The 17,158-nt window shown below is 43.1% G+C and overlaps 1 protein-coding gene across 1 annotated transcript in view; it reads right to left on the reverse strand.

The window, feature by feature from the left end:
* The window catches only part of ARVCF (ARVCF delta catenin family member), a gene marked incomplete at both ends in the record, with an annotated part of 171,403 nt that overhangs the window by 143,179 nt on the left and 11,066 nt on the right, over window positions 1-17,158 (reverse strand). The gene's annotated exons all lie outside the window — the stretch shown is intronic.

A 17,158-nucleotide genomic window follows, 5' to 3' on the forward strand; every position in this document is an offset into this window, starting at 1 on the left:
GAGCTGGGTCAGGTCATTAAGCTCAAATCCCAGGAGGGGACCAGCATATTATTTAGGGAAAGATTCATTCAAATTTCATAAACCTACTGAGTGAATAAGATCGGCAGAAAGGATGCTGGTATCAAAAGGGAAATTAATGATGACCTGAATTTAAAGCACAGAAATCGCCCACAGAGAGACACACTGACTCACAAACATCTCTGTGCTGTAAGGATTCGTAAGAGAAGGTTGCATTCTGGGACACGTCAATTAAAATTAAGAATGAAATAACTCTGTGCAACGGTGCTGAATGGCATTTTTTCCCAAGAGACCACAAGTTCAAATTGAGATTTCAGCTGCGCAATCAGATTTCCATTCTTAACTCTTTCGTTTCCATTGCAATCGATCAGCTCGTGACAGCCTTCCCTTTCCTCCAACTCTCAACTAAATCCAAAGACATTTCATAGAGACCTGTACCTGCCTGAAACTCAAAGTCCAGACTGTGACAGTACTTCCACCAGAATTAATGAGACACGAGAAAGGAAGACCAGCTCTAAATTACTATGAGTGCTATCAGAACTGAATTATAGAATTTCAAAGACCAGTAAAAAAAAACTAAAAATGGAAAACTGCCTTGAACAGGGTACTTCAGCCTGTTGTTACCACTAGACAAACTGTGCAACAATTTTGAGAAATTTGTCCTCCAAAGCTGCCGGGGCCAATACTTAGTTTATTCTGTCCAAGGGAGAAGTTGGCCTCCCTCCCCTCACCCTACCTGCCACCCCCCGACCATAGGCACAGCGGTTCCCACACATCACAGCGCCCTTCGCAGCTCGTGTCCATTCGGGGTGAACCCAGGTGCCCACCCGACCCTACAAGCATTCTGGACTGCATTCCCACCGCCTGCACCCCAAATACTATACAACAGACCCCAAATCAGTATTTCAACTTGAGCATACTGTGTGCAGTGCCCAGCAAAGCCACCTTGACATTTTTCCTCTGGAGAACACGGAGTTGAACTTTAAGAGGGAGGAAAAGTACCTTTTCCCAATTTCTTAGCCACCCAAAAATACAGTTTTTGTAATCCACAGGAAACACTGAAAAACAACATAGCTGAAGTCATGTGTTTGTATCACTACCTTAAATTTTAAAGGCATCTTTAAAAAGCATTTCTCTATAATTTACATCCAGGAGAAAGCTAATTCTCTCTGTCCCTTTAAAAGAAAACTGTGGATTTTTTAGAAGAACAAAACAAAACACTTAAGGGAATTTTAAATACAGGAAGGAGGGATAAGAGCAGGGGGAAAGAACCCAACAGTCTTCGTAAATATTTTTGTGACTCCAGTTGCCAAAACAGTATCCTCATAATGTACATTGGCCAAGTTTCTTTGAACATAAGAAAATTCAAAGAGCAACAATTCATGGAACACAGCACAGGTTTGCAGTGTGTTTATCTGAGCATACACAGCACCTCAGCTGCTGTGGGCACGACTCTTCCTCCACAATCTTGATGTAGACAGCAGATGCTGATGTTACCAGTGCCTCTTTTTCTGGAAAGTCTCTGGAATCCAGCCAAGCCTGGGGATGGGTGTTACACAATATTTGCTATTCCTCTTCCCACAGGCAGCAAAGGAAGAAAATTACATTTTATTTGAGTATTGAAAAGTTTGCGTTGGCACTGTTAAGATGAAATTTTAAAGTGTCAGCTTTGTGAAAGAAAGAAAAAAAAAATTGATCCCATGTAACTGAAACACAAAGAGGATTTTGACCGGAGTCTCAAAAAACAAGATGCAGAAAAACTTACTGGATTAACATTGTGTCCCACTAGATTTAAATCAACTTGCGGGCAGATATTTCAGTTCGTATTAATGTACCAAAACCAGCAGCTACATTTTCAAAATTGTTCAATGGATTGACACAGCACTCTAATAGATCTCTAATCATATTTGGACTTGGTATATACTAGCTTGAAAGGTCTGAAAGTCTGTCCCTCATTGTGGTTGCCTATGTAGCCACAGTTTTCTCTCTGAAGATTTGGCCCTTGAAGAAATGGTAGGAAAGAATAAGTTTTTCAAACCAACATATCTAAAAGGGCCAGAACATTTTCAACAATGGAACTGAAACAACAGTCACTCTCACTTGGCATTCTCATAGAATTGATGGAAAATACCTATTTTTGTATGTTAAAATACAGAAGCTGCAGCTGCAAATACAAAGGTCTGTCTGTCACTACTACACAAATAACGAATTAGCACTTCCGTGCACCTCCTTGTACTGCTGCAGCCGAGTGAGAAGGGTGCAGTGTCACCTTCTGTTTGCTTCATATTTACTGAATGTTATCCAAGGAAGCCTTTTTTGCTACATCTAAAATGATTGACGGCTGCTGTGTTTGATGTAATTACAAATGGCTCTTCCCTCCAGAAATAACTTGCTAAAAAGAATATTGTACCTTAGAAGCAAAGTATTACCCTTAAAAATTGCCAACGGTATGCACTAATACATAGCCCTGGTATTACTGTGCCACTAGCTGGTGTCACAACTGTCACTGACAGATGAAAAGCTGAGTAGGAAGGAGAAAAGAAATGGGATGTGATAAGATCACATCATAAAGTACAAGATAAATGTGTCACGGTGACCAAGATGCATTCTAACCTCAGGTAATAAAACAACATGTCACGGTAGAAAGAGAAAGAATGACCCAGATGAGATGAAATTGCTAAGAACAAATGCGAAATGCTCCTCGTCTAGCATACATTTACATACATTTACTTACATTTACATATGCTAATGTGAGAAATACAATTTTTTAGAACTCTTGTAAACATACTTTAGTCCATTCCTTTTGGGCAGAGACGAGAATAAAGAACCACAAAGTACAATAAGCTTATTAAAAGTGGGGTGGGGGGGAAGTGGGGAGTAGGGGAAGAAAAAAAAGATGGGAGCTGCAGCATCAGGTTCCGCCACTTGTACTGATAAGACACAATCATCCCGCAGAAGGGAATTAATGCCATAACTAGCAGACTTAAGATGAGTTTCCATATATTTTACTGAATATCTACTAACTTGCCTGCCAGTGCTATAAGGCAAGGCCAGGCGCTCCACAAAACTGATTCACTGACGTTTCACCCAGCAAACTGCATGCTTAACTTCACCCAGCCAGCAGTGGACGCTGGCACCCACTCCCATGGCCCAGGCTGGCTGTCACCCTTCCTGGGGAGGAAGGCAGAACTTTGACTCCCCTCCTCCTTGCAAACCAGCCATAGGGTTCATCTGTAACAGTACGGAAACTACGCAAAGCGCTTCCGAAGCCCTTCTCGTGGCAATGTAGGTTTCATTGCCTGTGAAATCAGGGCATTATGCACGTCTCGAATTCTTAACTTTTAGGAATGTTTAAGTATTGCCGTTGTGATGCCCCAGCAAGGTGAGAAGCTCTCACGCCAGTCGGGAACAGAGTCATCAAGTGCTGCATTAGGAGGGGCTATCACCTGCTCCCTGTCTTTACCCAAATGAGCGACACGTCAGAACAGCCAGAGGGAAACAGCTCAGCAACAAAGTCCAATCGCCTCTTCCACAAGCATTCTAGAATCACATAACTCTCGTATGCTATGAAGACCACTTCTCCTCAAATATCGAGATACGACTGTATTTATAAGATCTAGTAGCAAAAAAAGGAAAAAGTAACCAGATGGTAAAGAATTTCTTCTGAAGCACACCAGCTAATTTCAAAATATTACCAACCCAACAGACAACAACTAAGGCTTGATAATGCACAAGCCCAGCAGCATTTAGGGGAAGTAACGAAAACATACAGCTTTTGAAGTTACCAGCACAGAAATAACCACTCCCTTTTCGTGAAAGGCAACTCTTAATATCATTAGTTACTCTTAAAAAAGAAAGTGTGTCAGTAATCCAGGAGTTCAAGGGGACATCTCATGGCCAGATGCTGTGAAAGCAGCGAAGAGTTAGATTTTACAATAGTAAGCAGCATCAACACGTACTTTCTAAATAAAGTCTACAACGTCACTCTTTACTTTCACAGCATCTGGCATTTAAGTTGAAATCTTTTACAACCCAGGAAAAGAGTATTTATAACTGTTCCCTCATTAGAGCATCATAAAAAATGATCTATAGAGAGTCGCACTCTTAAGCTAGTAGAAACCATATCTAGGATTCATCAGAGACTTGAAATGGAGGAGAGATGACCAAGACAGCCCAGCTGGGCAATACTGGTCTCCCAGCACATATTGCTGGTTTTACAGAGGAGCTGATAACCAATGTAATTGAGGCCAGTAACATAAAGCATCTGCTGGATTAAGTTTAAATGGTAATACATGCCTCCTAATTTAACGTATATGAACAACAGAAGAAATACTCCCATCACCACTGCTAGTATTAGGAAGAAGGCTTAAGGAGGACACAGTGTGAACAGAAGCCAGCAAGGTGACTGGGAGTAAACGCTGTACTTGGGAGAACCTCAGCGTGGCCTGATGCAGACCCAGAGCAGTTGCTCTACAAAATTTATGCCAATGCAGGACATTGGTGCCATGGAAGAGCTCCTAGTCACCATTTCAATTTAGAGAATTATGGTCTGGTTTAGCAGTGATTAACAAGGATTCAGGAAGACGTCAACAGAGAAATCCAGACACCCACATAGTCTGTATTACAAGTAAGTCATTTTGTCTATTAATGGTTTGCATTACTGTGATGCAGTACAATATACAGTCTTATATACTGGTTTCCTTATCAAACCTTTCTTCACAGCTACTGGGAATTGAACATACTTTCAACAGCCCTTATTAACCTCCGTCTCATTCAAATCTGGAAAGCTCTCATCCCTGCACAACGTTCTGGTATAAATACTGGTTTATGCCTTTGTTAAATGCATCCCAAACCCCACCAGCTCAGGCGCAGCCGCTGCCATGCCCGGAAGCCAAAAGGGCCTTTATTCCCCTACACTGAAGTCGCCCGAGAATCATATTATCAAAAGAGAGGGATGCAAATAGCTTCAGATGCAAAACTTGCTAAAATAATTTGAAAGAGTTTACAAGTCAAACAGCAGAATAACCCTGATCGCACACAGGAACAGTTCACATCTCAGGGCTCCACCATCCATAAACAAGTTCTGCTGCATATCTTTTATCAGCTCCTTAATGAATTAAAAGTTTGTAAGGTGAAACGTCTTCTGAACCTTCCAGATGATTCTGATCAGTGTTACACTACACACAGCTCCAGAGTAGCACTACTTAAATTAAACCGTCTTCTCATCTCCTCCATATATAGGTATATTTTGATACACACATATACACACACGCATACAAAAATACATTCTCTACAGTATAAAAATAAGCCCTCACATCCTGGTTTCATTTCAGGCCTTCAGGAATATCTCTTTCTCTGAACATTACAATAGTCTGGCTGCGAAAGCTTTACTAAAAATAAAAGTTCAGAGCTGTGCCAAGCAATCTAGTTTACGGAGGCAGAAATTTCCAAGCTCAAAAATTTTCCGGGTTTACTTAGAACAGTTTTCACTTTATTTTTTGAATGCCAAAGAGAAATGTTGTGATGCTAAGGATAGATGTGTGGGACTAGCCAAAAGGAAAAACTCGGGCATTTCAATTTCCTGCTGTAAGCAGATGTGGGTTTGGTTCAAAGAGGCAGAGAACACCACTGAAAGTAATGGATTTTCACATTACTGCAGCATACAGGGAGCACTGCGTCCGTGGAATCACCACCCCTTAGTAAGGCAGAAGGGATCTTGCCTGCCCATTTATAGATACAAAAGATTACGCTTCCTCAGAGAGTGAGATTTTAGCCTCTGCATGCTCATCAAGCTTCTCTCAGGTACAGTTACAGCTGTTCACTGCTTTGGCACACAGACAAATCCCAAAGCCCGGCTGCAACCTAATCAGATACGTGAGACACAAAGGACACCGTGAAATTTAAAATTATCAAAGTTTGAGTTTAAGTTTTACTTTTATCCAAGAATTGGAAATACACTCTGTCTAGTCTCAGAATTTATTTCAGGGATTCCATTCGCTCTTAAACCGCTCCTCTGGCTATTTATTCCACGGTTGGGACACAGAGAGGAGTCGTCAGGTCCCCCTCACCCTTAAAAGGAAAAACAAAACCAAAGAAAACCTACTACCAGAATCCTACATTCCATTTCTTACTAGAAACAAAACCTTTGAACATAAACTAAACAGCACTTCTGCTATCCTAATCTTATGACTATTAAAGCTACCACAATATTAATTTCCTTCTCTTACCTTCCGTAGTATAAACAAGTCTGTGCAATGCTATGAAAAACACAGAAGGCTAATATGAAATCAGGAGGAAGACTCCTACTAACAAAAATACCTTGGAAGGCAGAGTTAAACAGAAGAAAGTTCCCAGCCACTATCAACCCTCATATGCAACCTTAACGTTTTCTGCCATTTTTCTACAAAGCACTGTTGGGCACAGCTGAGCTTTGCTGGACAACATCAGTCACACAGAAGATGCTACTAAAACAACAGTAGTTTTCAAAAACATGAAGAACAGGGTCATTTTAATGCTACCCCTGTCCTCGGGAAGATCTGACCAAACCAAATGTGTACAGAACTCCCAGGCCAAGTCACCTGGGAGGTGAAACCCCTGTACTGTCTTGATGCTGTTTCACCAGCAAGAGGATATAGTTTCATGAGATCCTACGCTCACACCTCCGGTCATTCCTGGCCCTTCTCTTTCCCCCGCTAACCTCCTTCATACAGAGCCCCTTCTCCTCCTGGTTTCACCCCAGGAGGAAGGTACAGCTCTTCCAAGGCCCCCCAACAGTCTGGTGCAGGATGCCATTCCTTTTTCCTAAAGCACGTAGGGTTTGCTTCAGTTTCTAAGCTGGATCAATACACTGGTCTTGTCCACAGACTGCTCCTGCAAAAGTGTGTTTGTGTAACCAAGAGGGCAACTTCCACAAAAAACAAGCAGTGGCAGAGTTTGAAATTTTAGCTTCCTTAATTAAATCCATGTTACCTAAGAAGTATTAATTCTGAGTCTCAGAGTCGTATCTTGGGGGGGTGAGGGGTAGGAGTAAGACCTCCTTAACTTAGCATAGGCATTTCAGAAGTTTTGGGGTGGGAAGAAGCAGTAAGTGAAATATGTTATGGTATGTTCCCTACACCTTTATGGCACACTTCAAATGAAACAGGAGGTTTTTTTAGAAGCTTCCCTACATATAGTTTCAAAATTTTGCTATCACAGATGAAATTAACTTCGAGGAAGTGAGGAACGGATGCAGGAACAGGTAAACCCGCACTAAGAACATGCTAAAATCCTCGTATTCAGAGAAATGTCTTCTTATTTAACACCCAAACATAGACATTTTATATGTCACAACTATTTTCACCCGGTGCCCCTGCCCCTACTCCTACTGAAGTCAGTATCAAAACAATAATTTAATGGCAGAAGTGAATTCCTCAGAGAAGAGTGTTCGAGATGATGTTTGAGAACAGCCTTCATAGAAACGTCCGGCCCATGTAGTTTCAAGTGCGACTGTTTAACATGCTTTTTCCCCTCCCTATTTTATCTTCCATAATGAGTATTTCTACATTATGAAAGCCTTCAAGTATACTTCATAAAAAAAAAAAAAACAAACCACCATCACCTCACACTTTTGTTTTTAGTAACTGCAGCGTAACTTATGCAAAACACGCAGCTAGCCTAATTCTGCCCACACCCCAGGTCCCCCCACGACCTCTGGGACAGGTGCCTAAGCAGCACGGCCTCGGGTCATGCCATCACTGGAATGCTTTGCTCAGTATGTCCATTGCTGTTACAAAGCTGTATGCGCACAGGCAGACACACGAATTGGACATTATAAACCCTCATATCCCAACAGCACTTTTGGAAGAACACAGTTCTTGCAAGAGCATTTTCAGAAACAGAGCACTTCCACGCTCAGGACCTACATCCCGTGTCCTGCTGCAGCTCCAGCGCATCCCAGTCACGGGGAAGGACCCCACTGTGCAAGCCCCTCGATCAAGAGGCAAAGGCACATCTCCACACTGATGCTCCACACCTGAGTTAGGCAGTAACTGCCTAAGGAGTTACAACGTCCCCCCTCCTGCAGGGAAATACGACTCTGTGGTGGAGCCAGTAGAAGGGAACGTGTGCCTCCCCCAGCACAGCGTTCAACACCTCAGTAACGGAGTCATGAAACATCCCCTTTGCCCCGCTCCACTACAGAGGTCACAACTGTGGGCAAAGGGCTCACTTCGGGGCGCAGGGGGGACTCAACACTGCAGACTGCTGCATCTCTTCACTCCGAGGCAGGGGAGCACCCTAGAGCTGTTCCAGGCCTATATGCACACTGGGCAGCCCATTATCTGTAAGCATCTGTGTGTGACTCCATACAGAAATCCATGTTAAAAGTTAAACTCTCTTATAACTTGTTTTTTTTTTTTTTTCTAGTATGGCTTGCCCAACTGTTTGGAAAACGATGATGCTTTTGCCCGCTGCACCTCCATGAACCTTTCTTCCACGAGATTTCCATCACTGGTACAGACTCCTACCAGGCATGTCACTAAGGTGTTAACACCACTTTTCCATCCTGCCAGGTCTAAGATTCCATACTCTTCCACATCAGTATCATCCTCCAGCGAAATGCTTCAGGGACAAACTGCTGAGGAAGGGCAGCCTTACTGAGCTCGGTGCCTGAATTAGGAATGTTAGCAAAGTATTTTCTGAAGCAGGAATAACACAGAACTGAAGACAAAAGTCACTTTAAGTGACTCCTTTCCCTTCCACAACTTTGTGGCCCTGAGGCAAGACAGCACTTAAGGCTTCAGATCTAGATCAAAGCTGTATGTCATATAGTGACCACACATATTTTAACAGTTCAAGACGTCAAGATCCTTCTGAATTTCATGAATTCTATACTTGGATTCAGGCCACTGCAGAATGTCAGACTGCAGATACCCAGCACAGACCTCAGCAGCCTTCACCCCTCATCGGTGGGAAGGGGAATGCCCAAGGGAGAACACCAAGAAGGTGACACCTGCCCTGAATGCTCATGGCTACAAAAACAGGTTTTCAGCCTTTGTGCTGCTTTATTGGCCCAGAATGTCAGGAATCACGACTGTTCCCTGTAGAAGCCAAAAGGGTAGTGAGAAGTTACTCTTGGTTCATTTTAATTAAGATTTCATAACTGTCTTTACTCAGACTTTAATGTGAAGAGTTTCTAACACATTAGGTCCTCAGTTAACATGGCAGAAGTCTCTTCTAGCATCTCTCCTATTTTTGTCTGTGTGGATTGTGTAGACTTGCCATTCACCTCAAAGTCATTGATCCATTTGGCTTAGTTTTACTTAATTGTGATCATTAAAGCTAAAAGATTACTTTCTAAAGGCCCTGTAACTGCACAATAAATTTCTCCGACAACTCATGGTTTAAAACTACCATCTTTCATTAAGCAAAGCATTCTCTAATACACTGTTGCAGTATCAGTTATACTGCGAAAAGACCTCGGAATCAATCAAGAACCCTTGCTCCATCAGAAGAGATAAAATAACACAGCTCTGCCTGATCCTCAACTATGACAGGCAGCATGAAAATTAAAACCATGAGCTTTTTTTTGGTTTTGATATGCAAGAAGAATTTACGAGTTAACTGAAAGCATGACCTAAAGTGATTAACTGTAATCTTCCACTCTCACTCAAGCTTTTCCTCCTATCAAAACAGAAAACCCAGAAGACAAGAACACAGCTCTTCTGCACGGGCCAAAAGACATTAAACACACCTTTTTTTTTTTTTTTTTTTTTTTTTTAAACAGCTCCCAAAGAGCTGTTAACTAATCTATTTATCTAAAAGTCAACAACCTATTGCTTGGAATTTGACAGGTACAGTAACTTCAGGTCAGGCAGCAGGAGCAGGACCACATACACTAATAACATCCCTTCCTCCCCCAGAAGCCCACAGGCAGCATGACACTAACGAGCACCCAAACGAAACTAGGATTCGGTCACCTCTAGCAGGCAGGGCAGTGGCTACAGGGACTGCCCACAGACAAAGAAACGACCACTCACAAGCCCAGCTGAAAGGGACACTGTCCCCTCGAGAGCACCAACATCCCATTTGCATTGAAAAATGATTCAGCCTTCTGTTACTGAGATGGACAAGTTGAACACAGCGTGATTAAACCAAACTGAAGCACCTCTAACAATTCCAGTGCACTGAACCTAAACAAATTCACAGATCTATTATCAGCGATGTGTTATTGTTGTGTTTTCTTATCCTAAAATACTCTGTTTTAAATTAAAAAGGCAAAGAAGAAAAAGGAGGGTTGAAAAAGGTAACACCTCATCCTAGTTGGAGGAGCAGCTCTACCCTGCCACCACCTGAATTTATGGGGCTTCCTGAGGCTTACACGGTAGATGAAGGAGGCTAACAAGATAAGGACCTATAAATTAGAGAGTCTACGTGATCTCTATTTATTTAAACCTAGCCTGCAATAGCTTTAGTCTGCAATGCCCAATGACACTCCAAGGTAAAGAATAATATTTGAAATCTTTTCGCACAGAGCTGTAAGTCAATTTTATTAAGATGACAGCCAAGAGGGCTTTTTGTCCAAGATAACATTTAGAGTGAAAAACTGAAGTTATTTGCCTGGTATGTTCAACAACAAAATCAAAAGGAAAGCGGCCGAATACTGTATGGGAAAAGCAAACATTAAACAAAAGCAGAATAGCAAAGCTTTCTTTTTTAAAAGCACTGTTTCTAGCTGTTCATGTCAAAGAGTTCCCTAGATGTATGGAGCAGGACGAAAAGGTCAAGGAAAACAATAGCTTGCTTTTTGGGGTGTTTCACCAGTTAACACAACAGAGACAAAAGCAAAATCTTTCTCGCAGGCTCTGTTAGAAAGAGCAGCTCAGCTTCTGCTCTTAGTTCTCAGCTAAGAAATGAAAACACCAGTAAAGCAGACCCTGACAGCTTTCTCCTTCCCACGCCGCCGGGACCGCCGCACTCGGGGACGCGCCGAGCCGAAGGGACGGACGCAAGTTTGGCACTAACCTGTTTGAGTTCCGCAGGCATCGATGCAAGGTGCCAGCCTCACCGCGCCCCGCCGAGAACACGCACCCGCGGCCGCCCGCACGCCCTCTGCGGACACAGCCTTCTGCTCCGGCAGCCTCCGTCCTCCGCCGAGCCCGCTCCTCGGCCAACCGGACCAGCGGCCTCGCCGCTCGCCAGCCCCTCCGCAGCCGCCCCGCGGGCGGAGCCCATCCAGGGCGGACAGACCGCACCGCGCCGCGCCGCTCCGCTGGGGGACGAACACCGCCGGCGGCTCCCACTCGGCAGGCGGCACTTCACATGGCTCTCCCCTCCGCCGGCTCGGTCCCGGGGCGGGGGGAGGCTGCTGGGTCCCGGGGGCGGCACCGCCGGAGCGGGCTGTGCCGCGGCCACGCCCGGCGCGCCGGGGGAGCGGGGAGCGCCCGCCCGCCGCCCCGGGGCTGGCAGGGCCGGCAGCCGGTGCGGGGGGAGCTGGCCGGCCCTCGGCCTCCCCGGGTCCCTCTCTCCCGGTGCCGGGCCCCGCCGTGCCGACCCTCCGGCCCGGGGGAAGGGGAAGCGGGGGTGAGAGACACCCAGCGGTTGCGCCCCCGGGGTTCCCACGCTTCCCGGCCCGCCCCGCCGGATTATAAAGACAAAGAGAGAAAATGTCACTGAGCAAAACGACTGCTGGCGGCGTCTCTCCCGGCGCTCGCCCGCTGCCTCCGCAGGCAGAGCCCTTCCCAGACCGCCGGCGCCGAAGCGCAGCCCAGCAAGAAGGGAAACGCTCTCGCTCGCTCACTTTCTGCGCTTCGCTTGGAGATTAATGCCATCCCTAACGCACCAGAGAAACATCATCTTCCATCACAGTCTCCTCCCTTTCCCATCTCACACAGCTGTACTGAGCCTTACAGCTCCACGTACAACTGGCCTCATTTTTTAAAAGCATTCACCTGCCCACAAACCTGTCTCGATAAATTACTCATTACCTAAATGAATCCCAGATGTGCTACACCTTGCGTCCACCACATTCTGCAACAAAACCTGGGACTCCACAGCATGATCCGGCACAGTTTTCACATCCATTTATCGCTAGTAAATTGGAAGTACCCAGCTTTTAATGTTTGGCCTTTCAACAGGCAGCCAGGCTGCAAACCTCCATGAAAACCCTGGGAAGGAGGACGGCCTCCCACACTTCTTATTCTAGGATCTGATCCTTCTTTCTGCCTTTTTCCAAGAAATTGCAGAAAGGGTATGTATTAATAAATATACTAAGACTTCAAGTCTTATAAGAAAGAGTCCTGGGCAGGTAGGTGTAAACCAACCTTAACGAAACATGAAGGCTTCTCCCCCTCCCTCCCCGGACGCACCCCAGGGGCAGGAGGGCATGTCTCCGGCACGGAGGGAAGCCTTGCCCGCCAGGTAAAGCAGTTCACCAGATCCGAGAGGCAGCCAGCCAAATCCTCCCCAGTGCTAAACAGCAGCACTGCTTGCAGTCCGCAGCCAAGGGGTAACGGTGGTTTTTCCTCTTCCGCACAAGGTTCCCGCAGCAAGCCAAAGCAATAAATAAATCCACCACTGTAACAGCTGGTGGCTGAACAATGGTAATTAGGGACTGAAAGCTACTGGAATCAAATTAAGAGACTATCCCTGGAAAACAGGGATAGTCAGAGACAGCAAGATCAGCTGCAAAGCAAGAGGAAGGTACATCACAATTTAATCTTTAATTATCAGAATAGGCACTTTTGCAACAAAAGAGTCTCTTCATCCCAGTTTCAGGTTCCCTGAAAATTCTAAAACATGCTTCCAGTGTCAATGTAATTAACATGTTCATTAATATCACTCCTACCAGATCAATATGCAAAGCTGGCATCTCCTATAACAACATTTAAGACCAGAAAGACTGTTTCAGACCTATTTAATCCTAATTTCAGCCTTCCTCTTACAGCCAATGTCAGAGTTCCAGCTAAATACCAGAGCTAAGGCTTTGTATTTTAGGGGCTGAGAACAGCACAGAACTACATTACCCAACTCTGATCCTAATTTGTTTAAAAATAAATGCTGTAAAGGTTGACAAGAGTGATGGTAGATGTTCCACAAGGTTTAGCTGAAGCAAATTATTTGCTTCACTGGAGGGAAAAAATACACTTTGAGTCTATCTACAGTGGAATAATTTAGAGACAACTGGTAGCGGCCCTTAATAAAATACAGGCAAAGTGAAAGGAACGCATTTTGTATGAGCCTCCTGTACTTTTGTATGGCACTCTCCCTCCCCTTCTCCTTGTCCAACTTTTCTTCAGTTAACAAACTAAAATAGCTCAACTTTTGTTGAGGCCATGCTGGCATAGAAAAGTACCATTCAATTTAGGCATGCACATGGATATGTGCCAGACCTTTATACGCCGTCAAAGAAAAAAACATTATAAAGTCTATATCCATAGGGCACTGAAGTAGCTACTCTTGCATGCAAAACAACGAAACTGAAAACCTTCCTGGATGGACTTGCCAATTCTTACTCGCATGAGAAGCCTTTCATGCAGTGAACCCGCAGGTATTTGTGCAAGCCATGCAAGATTAGCGTTGCTGAATTTTGATGTCCCACCTTCTGGAGTCATGTTGTTATTTAAAAAATATAATTTTCCTTTCAAAAATATAATAGATGCTTGTATGTCTTCTGTTTGTAAAGTAAATTTTGACTCAAAGCCAAAGATTTTTTTTTTTTTTAAAAAGCAAAATACGTCTCAAGTCCCCGTATTTCTTAGTCATTTGCAATGTTTTACCAGCTCATATAATTCTGAACACTGGGATTTGGCAATGCTGAAGTAAAAGAACTAATTACCTAAATAAGAGTTGTGGATTAGATCCCTAAGGTTATACTGAACTTCCAAATTCTGGCAGCAAAGACTCTATCCATTAGTATCAGTCTGCTGACTATGTCGCAACCCACACCCACCACTACCCTTTTTTTTTTTTTTTAAATGAACCTTAATTTCTTAATCTGTCATGCTTTTCCTAGCTGTAAAAGTAAGGTGAAAACCTTCTTTCTTCTCTCTGAGAAATAAAAAATTTATAAATAGGACGGGATTTAATTCTCTGGAAGATGGAGTAGTATAGTATCTGGGCCAAGGTCTCTTTTTCTATTTTCTCCCGTTACCCTTAAAGAATTCTACATCACTAGTGCTGCACTATAGATTGATCTGCTCTCAGAGGCCGTAAAAATGAAATGGTTTACCGCTCTGCCTGGAAACATAACATATGGCTTCAGTGACATGTAACTTCCATAAACCCAACCGAGCAAGACGACACAAGAGGAATCAAGAATCCCAGCTAACCATATAGGCAAAAGCACCTCAATCACCCATGGCAACTATCTAAAGAATTAGAGAGCCTATATTCATATACAGGCTTCCGCACCAAGGATATTTGACTGTCATTCTGCTAATTTTATGCAGCAAATAAACAAGCGAGAGAACTAAAGAATACTACACCATGATGTGTCCGGGTGCCCTACTGTAAGGATTTTAATACAGACAAGTGAAAACACAACATTATATCTCCCAAGAAACATTTTGAATTCTTTTCCTGTTAGCATTCCCATCAGTTTAGAATATATTTGAAAAGTTACATGAGCCCTTTCAAAGCATCCCTGCTTGCTCCAGAATGGCTGCATGACTTTAGCAAGACACAAAGCCACCGGGATATTTCTAGCGTTTCCATCAACATGGTTTTGACAATCTTTTTGCTTTCATACTGCAAGGTTAGAAATGGTGATGAAGCCAGACTGCCTTGATCAGGGAGCAGTTGGATATAAATGAAGGATGATTTTATGTGTCATCCCTATTTAAGGAGCCAATATTAAAGACGAGGTCTAAAGGCTCACAAGGCTGAAGACAAATACAGCAAAAAGACACTTTCTGTAGAGCGCCACTAGTAGGCACTTCAGTAGGTTCAGGGGATTTTCATTTGCATACAAACCCAGCTTCCATCTTGCTACATCTAATATCAGTCAACTCCATGTCATCCAAGCTGGCGTATGACAGGATGAGAACAAGGACAGCCTGGTGACAGCCCTGCTTACGTTAGAAATAAAGGACAGAGGAAGCTGCATGTCACTGCATATAGGTCGCAGTGGAATGAATGACCTATGTTTCTTCCCAGCAGCTTCATTTAGATAAGAATCAACTACATTTTACAGGGATAAAAATAGAAAAATCTCAACAGCAAGGAAAACAAATCAAATTTAAGGTTGGTACTGTGACCATCATTTCATGCTGTAGCTATTGGAAAGGAAAACAAAGACACCCAAATGCAGGAAAGAAACTCAGTATTAACCATTATTCATGTCTTAGATTTTGGGTTGGGTTTTGGATTTTCCAGATGCTTTGTGCTGTATTTCAAGCTGCACATTACAATCACTTGCTCAGAGGATAGCAGCTTACACGTCATTCTCTCATCCAGAGGGCAAAAATGTGGCTTGCCGTTACGTACTGGATTGATAGCTGTCTGTACGATCCACCAATTCTTACGGTAATCGCTATCCTCCTCAAACCCAAACCTGCAGCTGTTTTCGATTTTCTTCTGAACAGAGAATTAAGGTCTCTCTATATGAAATTTTATTCCAGAGCAAGTTCCTCGTATTTGAAATACATATGAAAATAAGACTACGAAAAGGAAGAAGAGCTAATCGAGATGGGTTAGAAACATGGAGACTATAGTTCTTTTCAGTATTTAACTACAGTATTCTAAAAACGCTAAAGATACATTTTAGATCAAGTCCCTCAAATGAACTCTGACAGTATTCTACAGCATTTCCCAGTCACCACAACTATGGTTAAAAAATATTCTCTTCAGCTAGTAATTTGGTAGCTTAAAAAGGGAAGCAGTTTTGGGGTTGGCGTTTGCTTTTGTTCTTTTTTTTTTAAAGTACATATCTATAAAGAGTAAACTGTGACATTTATTTAAATCAAAGGCTTTAATTACAGTTGGCAGGCAGCCTCAGGCTGCCCATGGCCATCTTTGGCCATTCTGTTCTCAGTCACACCGATGACTTCAGTGAATTACTCCACGTTGGTGACAAAGCAAGCGAGAGCCTAATTTGAACCATTAACAAGACGGCCTAAACTAGCAAAAGGCTCAGTAATTTATCAATGTCATCATAACGCACCATTCATTTGGGGCTCTTTCAGCATCAGATTCCAAGAGCTTACAGATACCGGGTACAGCTGAAATGGAATTGTAGACAATTTTTGGTTTTCAAAGCCAGCTTGAATCCTTCAGGCCCAAAGCGCTCAGGGGAGAGGAAATTGCCTGTGTGCTGCTCATTGAGTTTAAAGTTTCTGCAAAACATTCTTGCTGCTACATGGGGATCTGCAAGGGCAGAGGCTTATGCAGTTCCCCCGACTCCTGTGCAATGCCTTGTAGGGATAAAGGTCTGCCTCGCTTCCACGCGTGCGGATCAAGGCCTGTATTAGTAACAAAAGCTTTTCATAAAAATCGAGAGATACAGTGCAAAAAGGGTTTGTGACGGTTTAAAATCTTTCTTCCTGAACATCCCAGCTGAACTAGTGCAGTAGTATGCTTGGGAACTAAAATGTAGGAGAATTAAAAATCTTAAAAAGCCAGTACAATTAATCATGTTCTGCTGTCTGAGCTGAGAAATAAACAAGCAGCAGAACATGAAAAATAAATCACAACTTTAAAACGTAAGATGTTTTCATGTTAATAATTAAGAAGCAAATGCGGTAAATGTGACTAGAAAGTTGTTTTTTACAAAAATCCTGTTAAACCCGATATTACTCTTTAATGTTTTAATGTTTATATTTGAATGTTCCTGTTTCAAGACATTTTTAATAATTACTTGCAGTTACACTGACTGATCTCGCAAGACTCAGAGATGTCATGCAAGGACCAACCTAGATACCTGTTTACATAATGAGGTACACACAGCAAGCAGAATTTAGTTTTAATGTGTTTCTCTTATGTGTACTCCTAGAAGAAAACATAGTTCTATTAGTAAAGTGATGTAAAATCACAGAAAATTATTATGAAACTGTAAATTTGTCATTCAAATTAAATAATTTTAATTTAAACCTGGCACAGTTCCAGGCCAGAAAGGTTAACAGTTGTGGAAAATTACTCTCTCCCAAATCTTGGCAAACAAAAT

The sequence above is a fragment of the Vanellus vanellus genome (genome assembly GCF_965231255.1).
Source record: "Vanellus vanellus genome assembly, chromosome: 16".
In the NCBI taxonomy this organism is placed as follows: Eukaryota; Metazoa; Chordata; class Aves; order Charadriiformes; family Charadriidae; genus Vanellus; species Vanellus vanellus.